This window comes from Cherax quadricarinatus, chromosome 1, assembly GCF_038502225.1.
Source record: "Cherax quadricarinatus isolate ZL_2023a chromosome 1, ASM3850222v1, whole genome shotgun sequence".
Taxonomy (NCBI): domain Eukaryota; kingdom Metazoa; phylum Arthropoda; class Malacostraca; order Decapoda; family Parastacidae; genus Cherax; species Cherax quadricarinatus.
In genome coordinates this window covers 45,047,407-45,058,019 of record NC_091292.1, presented here as the reverse complement: position 1 = coordinate 45,058,019, position 10,613 = coordinate 45,047,407, and positions in this window count along the sequence as shown.

The window sequence follows — 10,613 nt, the reverse complement described above, 5'->3', positions numbered from 1 at the left end:
GTGTGTGATGAGGGGCGATCTGGCCGCTTCCTCCTCTCTCACCCACAAACACGTGGAGAAACACTCACACTGGATGCCCAAATTACCACCAACTCACCTCTGACTTGCTGAAATAGCCATGCTGAGCTGAAAACACCAGCAGACCCATACAGGTGATGCTGAACACGTGCCTGAGAACAACATGGGGTGTAGTGGCGTGGAATCACAGAGACGCACGCCATTTATATTTCTCGATGAAATTCGGCAAATTTGGGCTAGATCCTGCTTGTACCAGTGTCTGGATGCTGAGAACCCCCTCAAGGAAGGTTCCTTGATGTTGGTGAGGGGCTCTTGATTTAGGAAATTGGATCTGTGCTCCAGTTCCCCGAATTAAGCCTGAATGCCTTCCACATCCCCCCCCCCAGGCGCTGTATAATCCTCCGGGTTTAGCGCTTCCCCCTTGATTATAATAATAATAATAATGGATGCTGAGACTTGCAGACACGACTTCAGCATAACGTGTTGAGAGACGGATGCTTCTTGTATGAGACGATGAAGTGAAAACATTATCGTCGTCTTCCTTCCCCTCTATGGGCAAACACATGTGCTGTGACCGCGGCTGTCATCAATTATGAGTATAATTACGTCGTCGTTGTAGGCGGGGAGCAATGATAAGGGTTCGGAGGCTTCTTTCTTTATTTGTGATATTGTGGGTACACAGGCAGTATGTTTAAGTTGCCCTGGCCCAGGGAAAGGCCATGCCCACGAGGGAGAGGGAAGTACGCATTGTTGACTCTAGGATGCCTGGGTGCTAAGTGAGAGCGAGGCAGGATGATGCCGTTTGAAGTGGCATGACTTGCCCTCTGGTGGATGTGTGTACCTGCCAGATTCTCTTGATCAAAGGAAATGGAGATTCTCTTAGACAACATTCTGGCATGATATAATATGTAAAATAACTTCCTACAGCAATCATAGCTTCCTACAATCACACTTTTGGTGTATACTTATTTTCATGATGTATGTTCGTGTGAAGCAATTTAAAACTTTAGACGTGTTGGCAAGTAGCCAAATATCTCGGTGTGACATACCATATAAATTAGAGCACTGAAACTGTCAAACCATTAATTAAAGATGTGCCATTGTTTTCTGCAAAAACAAAAATTTCAGATTCTGAAAGCCTGGTGTCACAGTTTCAGCACACCACTTCTTGCTTGACTGAGACATCAACAAAGTGTAGCAGACAGTATGACGCAGACAGTATGTAATAATCCTAGACCGGATCTAGAAATCTCTAGGAATGGCTGGACAAGGCTCCTGTCCAAAGTAATTAACAGATCTATTAATGTCCCTACTCCTCCGATGCTTATTAGTCCTGTCTGAGGATCAGTTCGAGAGGATGGAACGCTAAATACAACTGCAGATTGCACAGAGGCCCGGAGGAAAATGAACGAAGAAGAATTCCAAAGAGACACTTCGTTTTGAAACACGACAGTATAATAGATCTGTTCATCCTTATAATATAATTCAGGACACATTTAACCTGCAGAAAGCCGCCTCAATGATTCCTAGGTTCTTTGAAAGTGACTTAGATACTTTAATGATTTTTGAGATCCAGGACGTGTAATGAATTGACCAGGCAAACACTGGGCAACATTACTGCACACAGCTTTGACAGGCAGAGCTCAGACTTGTACTGCTGCCTTGCTCTTTGACAAGCATATAAATTACGATACTGTCAAAGAAACAATTCTAGAGACTTACAACTTGTTACCTGTAAGTTATCAACGTGCATTTTATACCTTGCAGTGAAGACAAGGTTTTTGTGAGGTGGCACAGAGCCTCGTATTACAATACTTTTGATAGCCTCGTTCAGTTGATACTTAATGAAGATTTCTATAACTGTATGTCTGCCGACATACAGGATTGTCTGATGAACCATACTGCATCGGATGTTCTAGTAACTGCCGCCTTAGCAGACAAATATGGTACATGTCACAAACTTGTGCGTACTAAAACACAAAGGAACAAGGTAACGGGAAAATGTCCTAGGAGTTGGCAACCAAATCAGCTGAAGTGCCGGCTTCAATCACCTGTTGTAAGATCTCGTACCTATACTAGGGAAACTCCCAGTCCTAAATCTCTGAGGCAAGACAGAAATTGGACACTGAGAAAGAAAAAAAGACATTCTAGGGAATATTGCTATACACTGGAAAGAGATATAGAAGTGATCATGCGGCTGGCGCCCCGACACAAGGGCACGAAGAACTTAGTAACACTCCAAATTCTACTGTTCAGGAGAATTTACTCACTATATGACTAGGGTCAGAAAGTATATCTGACGATAAGATTAGTTCTGCAATGAGTCCTTACTTGTCGGAAGAGTGGGTCTGAATGAATCACAACTCACTGATGTAATTACTTTCCGAGATACAGGTAGTAATCTTACCTGTTAAGAGATGGTGTACTTCCCATACACTGATATACCAAGATAGATGTCTTGTTAGAGGCCTATGGAGGGGCTGTAATAAAAGTATCTATTCATAAAGTATATATAGAAACAATCTATTACACTGTTTACACTTCAGTGGTATTTCTAGTGGTACATTTCCTATCAGGTCAATGGACTGTTGATAGAGAATGACGTCCTTCAAGCTGGTATATGTAAGGAACCACTTGTTACTGATGATACCACTGATGATAATCATGAAGTTGAAGCTTGTAGAAAGAAGCCTACTTTATTTCCTCTTGGTGCAATTACCAGAGCTATATCAAAGATTCAGCAACAGTTCCTGGTACCTGTTGATTTAGTTGATGATATTGATCTGGGTTTGAAAATGTTGTTCAGCGATGAACTGGGTCATTAACACTGACTCCCCAAGCTCATGACCAAGTCAGGACACAACTGATATCAAAATTCTAACTCAAGATTTGATATAATTATAATCAAGGGGGAAACGCTTGGATTATAGCGCGCCTGTGTGGGGGTATGTGGAGCACAGATCCAATTCCTTAGATCAAGAGCCCCTCACCAGCGTCAAGGAACCTCCCTTGAGGGGCCATGATTTAATAAAGGATTAGTTTGATGATCAGTCTTTAGAGAGAATGAGAGATATAGCAGTTGCTGAGAGTGTAGCAAAGGTTCTCGATAACTGTTGCTATTATAGTAACGGTGTACTTACGGAGAAAAGTACATATCATTTATCAGTTGACAGAATTTCCACCACAGTGAAGCATCGCGTAATTTTACCAGTCACTTTTCGTGAGCAAGCTATGGATTTTGCTCACAGTAGTCCCATAGGAGGACATTTGGGTGTTACGGATACACTAGGTAAGCTGACGAAACATTTCACTTGGCCTAAAATGAAAGTAAGAGTGTCTGACCACGTGCGACGTGCCTCGTCTGTCAAGTGATGAGCAACCCTGCTGACATCCCCTTCGCCTGTTCCTGACATTCCTAGACCTGTCTTCACCGTTCAAGATGGATTGTTCAACTATCTCGTCTGTATTGTTGGGTCACCCTTCCAACATCTGATAAACGAGTTGATGGAGTGGAAGCCAACCTTGACGACTTAGTGGTGTATAGTGACGATTAGGAAGAACACTTGACACCTCTGACTGGCACACCACAACTATACAGTGACCTTGGCTAAGTGTAGTTTTGGTCAAGCTAAGATTACATATCTCGGGTTTTGCATAGGTCAATGAGAGGTTGCTCCCATTGATGCTAAAGTTCGTGCTATATCAGCATTGCCAGTGACACAAGATAGGGAGTCCAGAGATTTCTTGGGATGACAGGGTATCACCACAGATTCTGTCCTATTTTCCTCAGGTTGCTGCTTCTCTTATTGAGCTCACCAGTAGCCATGTTAAATTTCACTGGTCTCAAGATTGCACAGTGGCTTTTGTTAGGTTAAAGAGCTTGCTTTCCTCTGCTCTTGTCTTGAAGAGCCCTAACTAGCAAACCTTTTCCTTTCATACAGATGCGAGTGGTAATGCAGTGGATGTTGTACTTGTACAAAAGTCGTCATCCACTGACATACTCCATCCTTTATGTTATTTTTGATCTAAACTCAAATGTCACCATAAAAACTATGCCACGATTGGAAAGAGGCATTGGCTTTAGTGATGGCATTAAAATACTTTGATGTATACTTTGGCACGTCTTAATTTAAAATTCCCCTCGAGGGAGGTTCCTTGACGCTGGTAGGGGGCTCTTGATCTAGGGAATTGGATCTGTGCCCCAGTTTCCTGAATTAAGCCTGAATACCTTCTCCCCCCCCCCCACCGCAGGCGCTGTATAATCCCTACAGATTTAGCGCTCACCCATGATTTTGATGATAATCAGTTTGATATTACTGTAGTCTCAGACCACAACTCTGTCAGCTTCATTATCTCTATGAAATCTAACAACACTAGGATAATGAAGTGGGTTCTCAGACTCCAGCCATATTCCATTACCATTAATCTTATCAGTGGTCGTTCTGATGTTATAACTGACGCTCTATCACGTCCTTGATTGCCACTGAGAAATTGGAATTAATGTAATTTTGTGCCCAGGTGCTTGACTGCTCGTTACTTGCTGCTTTATATTCAGTAGAGTAACTTAAATACTCGGCCCATTTGTGTATATATCTTAACTCCTGTTTAATAATTTATTTTATATACAACAGTAGTGGTGTTATTTGGCGAGTTATTGGTGGAAACAGCTGACTGTTGAGGTGAGTTGTTGTGCAGGTGTTTGCAATGAGCCGGGATGTCCACTGACCCCCTCCCCCCCACACACACTATACAACTTTCAACGCCACTCCAAGCTTCTTTCCACTTCGTAGTAAGGCTGTCTCCTATACTTGTGTGATCATCAACACTGCCCTGGAGCTCTCTGGAGTCATGCTCATCTGGGGCGCAGCCATGGAGGAACAACAATTACAACTGCCCATAGAACCAACCACAGCATCCCCTCAACCCCTATCACAGCATCCCTTCAACCTCTACCACAGCGCTGTATTACTCTACTGGGTTTATTGTCTCTTTTTTGTTACAGTAATAATCAACCCCTATCAGCCCACACCAACCAGACACAATAACCAGAAACAAACCATATTCCACACAGTCCCTGCCCCCTCCACAGTGGTAATACCACCACAACACCAGCCTACCATATTATCCAGCCCTACCTACCAAACACTCAGCTGAAGTTATAGTATACAATCACAGATGAAATAACTAAATGTGACGAGTGGTAGGAAAAAATCAGAGCCATTCCCGGACATCATAGCACTCAGAGATGAAGCTCATGGTAGTGATAACAGATATCAGATCCTGAGGAAAGACGGGGAACAGAAAAGAAGGAAAATTTTCACTGCTCATCAAAAACCAATGTAGTTTTGAGATGGGAGGACTAGTCAGAGGTGAAGAGGATGACTACTGGGCAAAGTTACTCATCATAGGGGAATTCAACCACTAGGAGATAGACTGGGAAAATCTGGAGCTACATGGGGGACCGAAGACTTGGAGAGTCAAGATGCTGGAGGCATCTTGACTTATCACTATGGGGAAACCTGCACAGGAGGACGCCGAGGAAAGGAAGTTTTCCATCTTTTTCAAGTTCAAGTGTAAACTTTATTGTTAGGTAAAAAGGACACAACTGCTACTAATTTACAATTTTATTGTGGCAACGTTTCGCTCTCCAGGAGCTTTGTCAAGCTGTTACAAACAATACATGGGCACAGAGGGTATATATATATTCTTTGAGTTACGAGTGAGGCACAATATAATCGTTGTAGTTGTAGTAGTAGTTGTAACACTAGTGATTGTAGTAATAGTAATACTAGTGGTTGTATTATGTTGTAGTAAACGTCGACATGTACACTAGTTAAGAAGGTTATAAAAGCTATTGCTTGGGTAGCATAAAAATAGATAGGGCAAATATTTTCGTTAGTAGTTTGGATATGAGATGGTCTGTTACAGTAATCCTCGTGTCTTATGTTCTTAAGTAGTGTCAGCAGCAACTATGTGATGGCAGGGTTTACTATTCTGAGGAGATGATGAAGCTGCCTTTATATGTTTGGGTTAGAAGTAGCAATTAATTACGATTCAAGGCATTTGCATCTATGGGAATTAGGTTCTTTGATCACTAGTCTGGCGTCGTTGAATTTCATGAGGTGATTGGTGGAATTCCGGCGTTGAACGCAGGCGTTGTTCAAGTTATTGTTCCTACATGCATTAATGCGTTCATTGAGACGTGTTTCGAAGTTTCTTGCTGTTTCACCCACATATATTCTGCCGCAGCCTCCACTTCCAGCCAGCACTTCCATAAGAGATCTAACCAGGACAAAATCGAACCACCAAGAATCAGTCAATGCAGGGGTTTACACTATACCCTTTGGAGGCTGTGACAGAATATATGTGGGTAAAACAGTAAGAAACCTCGAAACACGCCTCAATAAACACAGTAATATGATAAATGGTTTGAAAACCGACATGATGAATATTGAGACACTTATGCAACATTTGGGAATCTTTATTAAGGAAACGTTTCGCCACACAGTGGCTTCTTCAGTCCAATACAAAGCAGATAGGTGTATGGAGAGGAGGAGTTTGAGGTAATCAGTCCCTCAGCCTGGAATCGATGTGTTCAGTCCATCACTCTTGTAGAAAGTACAGCATAGGGGTGTAGACGTGGCTTTTAAACTGCAGTCAGGTGAGTGGAAGAAGGAGGAGGCTGGATCATAGTGGAACCATCCACTAGTGTAAGTAGGTTTTCGTCCAAAGGTTGGACAAGTATTGAAGTACTTGTCCAACCTTTGGACGAAGACCTACTTACACTAGCGCAGGGATTCTTAACTTTTCCTCCATCGTTAACCCTCTCGGCTTGATGCATTTCTCCATTTACTCCTTTAACATATATACAAAAAAATTATTGCCATCATAAAGGGACAGAAAAACGTCAGAAAAAAAAATTATTCAGATTTTGCACAAAAATAGCAGTATATATTCGTATCACCAAAAAAAAAAAATAAAACATTCTTTTCTGAAGAAATAATTATACATTACCAGGTACATCAAATATTTTCCCATTGCCATGTAATTTTTTACCACAAGGGGTAAATTTACCCCTGGTTGAGAATCACTGTACCAGTGCTTGGTTCCACTGTGATCCCGCCTCCTCCTTCTATGTGCGGGTTATTTGTGTATCGTTCCAGTCACAGTATTGTGCCTTTTTTGTTATTTACAGTATATAAGCCACTTCTCCGGCCATATGATGTACTTTCTACAAGATTGATGGACTGAACACATCGATTACAGGCTGAGGGACTGATTACCTCAAACTCCTCTTCTCCTTACCCCTCTCTGCTTTGTATTGGACTGATGAAGCCACTGTGTGGAGAAACGTTTCCTTAATTAAGATTCCCATATGCTGCATAAGTGTCTCTATCTTCAAACACAGTAATGCATTTAGGAACAATAACTTGAACAAAGCCTGCGTACAACACCGAAATTCCACTAATCACCTCATGAAATTCAACGTCGCCCAACTAGTGATCAAGGAACCTAATTTCCGTAGATCTAAATGCCTTGAATCATAATTAATTGCTACTTCTAACACAATTAAGTAAAATATAGGCAGCTTCATCTCCTCAGAACAGTAAACCCTGTCATTACATAGTTGCTGCTGCTAATACTACATTAGAAAACGAAAGAGAAGGAATACTGAAACAGGTCTTCTCAAATCCAACCCACTAACAAAAATATTTGCCCTGCCTGTTTTTATGCTACTTAAGCAATATTTAATAACCTCTTAAACTTAAGTACAAGTTGACTTTTAGTACCACATGTATTATTCCTACTAACTACCACTAGTATTACAACTACTACTAGTATTACAACTACCACTAGTATTACAACTACCACTAGTATTACAACTACCACTAGTATTACAACTACCACTAGCACTTCTACGACGATTATATTGCGTCTTACACCTTCAGTGTCAACGTATTGTTTGTAACGCCTTGATCAATCTCCTGGAGAGCGAAACGTTGCCACAATAAAATGTCACATTAGTTGCACTTGTGTCCTTTTAGCTAACATATTTTCGGTAATTCTACCAACATTAATATAAACTATACTGATGGCCCTCCTCAATAAGATCAGTGCTGTCGAGCCATCAGTAAAGTTTACACTTGAACTCATAAAAGTTGGCAAACTTCCTTTCCTCGACGTCCTCCTGCGCAGGTCTATCGACAGTGACAAACTTCTTTCTCTGCAAAGGATGATCTTGCACACTTCTATTCGCACCAAAACACCCACACTAAAAGAGATGTCCTTATTCGCTTCTTTTTGAGAGTTCTTCGCATTTCTAGCTCGTGTTTTCTTGAAGAAAAATATATCTATATACAACAAGCCTTTACGCGTATTCAGCTTCCATGTTTCTTCATCCGGGATTGTAGACTCGAGGTACAAGCTATCCTCAGCAAATCCCTCATGGAACAGTCCTCTAAGCAGTTCATACTGTTCCCATGTGGTGATGTTGCCACAAATACTCCACAGGCAATTTTTAAGAGTAACATAAATGTTTCCACCATAAACACATGAACTGTCAAAGGCCTCACTACGAAACGCAGCCTCACACCCCTATATTTCACAGTGGGAGTCTACACCATCCCTTGTAGACACTGTCCCAAGAAATATATAGGGAAAACAGGCAGAGATATTTCGGTCCATCTGAGTGAACATCGAAATGTCAGCAACAGAGACGAGCTAAGGAATGGGCACGACTCGTCCTTACCGAACAAGACCGTAGACGCTGACGATGTCTGGAAGCCTCGCTAATTACCGTCACCGACACCATAAACGTAGTAAAAGAAACCACAAAATTTCTAATACATTAGCATACATGATACTCAAACAGGCAAAGCACCACGTACCCAACAACACAGGAGTCACATGATCCCATTGTGTACCCGTCCTCATATCAATATGGTATTCTTCAGGACACCATGTGTCATTCATACCTCACTTTCCGTCTATATATACTATCTTTTTAACCTCTCTATGTTAGAAGTGATCAAGGTCCGAGGACCAAAACGTTGTCTAATAAATATGTCCTAGTGTTTTCTTACGTGTTTTTCTAAACCAGTAATGCTGGAGCACTGGTAAGTATGAATGGAAGAGTGTTGGTTCTTGGGAATGAAGGTGATATCATTGGGGTAAAACTCAACTCCAAAGTGACCATGAAGAACCACCTTGTAAACCTGGCAAACAAGGCGGCCAGGAAGCTTACAGAACTTCGACTTATCTCGCATGTGCCCGACAGTAGAGGTTGCAAGATTCTGTACGAAGCACAAGTGCACTGACACCTTGGGTTTGCTCCACTTTCTTGGACTGCCTGCCCCATCTCATCTGCGACTTGACAGGCATGGACGATGCCTGGATATCTCTGTCATTTCAGCAGAGCCTTCAAGACCAGAGGGATATTGGCGGCCTTACTGTTATGTACAAGACCAATATTGTCCACGTATCACACTTGGCTCCACTCCGAACAGCGTGAAGTGAGCTGCTACACAACAAGACGAGCAGCAAGCAGCAACTTCACTCTGACTGTACCCTTCTCCAGAACATCGCTACATCTGGTATCATTTATTCCAAGGATGACTCGAGTCTTGAACATGTTCGTACAACATAATGATATCATCGAAATAAAGTCAGTTGATCAAATGAAACTGCTGGCCCACAGATGGCTTCATCATCATTCTGTTCCCTATCTGTATGTCTCATAATAAAAAAGCTTTTAAATGAGCTCATGTAGGCAACAGCTATTAGCTTGTGAATAAAGTTAGGAACCCTACCCCTAACCTTGTTAAACTATGTGTTAAAAAAATCAGCCACCTTAAAGCCGGTAATTTAAAGCATCACCATGAATGTAACCATAAAAAAAATTGCATCTGAGTTTCCTCCTGAATCAGAAGTGGAAAAAACAAGATAAATGTTACGAACATAGGTGAAGAATGGCCTTTGAGACCTGGTTGTAATGGGAATGTGGAGCAAACAAACTCAACAGTAGACTATAATGTATACTTGCTTTCACCAGATGATATATACAGGTATGTACAGCATGTTCAGATAGAATAGTAAGTGTACACAATGGTGACAGATGGCAAAGCAGTAGCCAGAGATCTGCACCGTGCTCAGCCAGCAGGTAGGCAAGTCTGTGAACCAAGTGAACCACGTTGCTTCTGCTTTGGCGGGCTTGCCTGTGATTGGTCAATGAGCCAAGGTACTGATGTAACGACGGGTACCCTAGTGATCGTTAAACCCTTAGCACTCAGTTTGCTGGCTGGGAGGCAGCCTATATGGGAGTGAGACATACGTCGAATAAATTGTAACATACTCTTTGCTCGAAGTGAAATACTTTATAGACATAGAGAGTTCGTAAAAGAAAAATACTAGTGATGTGACTGTAATTCTCGTTCCAGAGAACTCAAAACTTAAACAAGCAACAGAACAAATTCCTATCTCCCGCCGCACTGCTGAGAACCGCATTTCTGAAATTAGTTCTATAGTAGTATGCTCACTACAAGTGATCTGGAAAGCTTCGTTGCTTTCAGCTGAAGATATCATTCAGCTAGCTATAT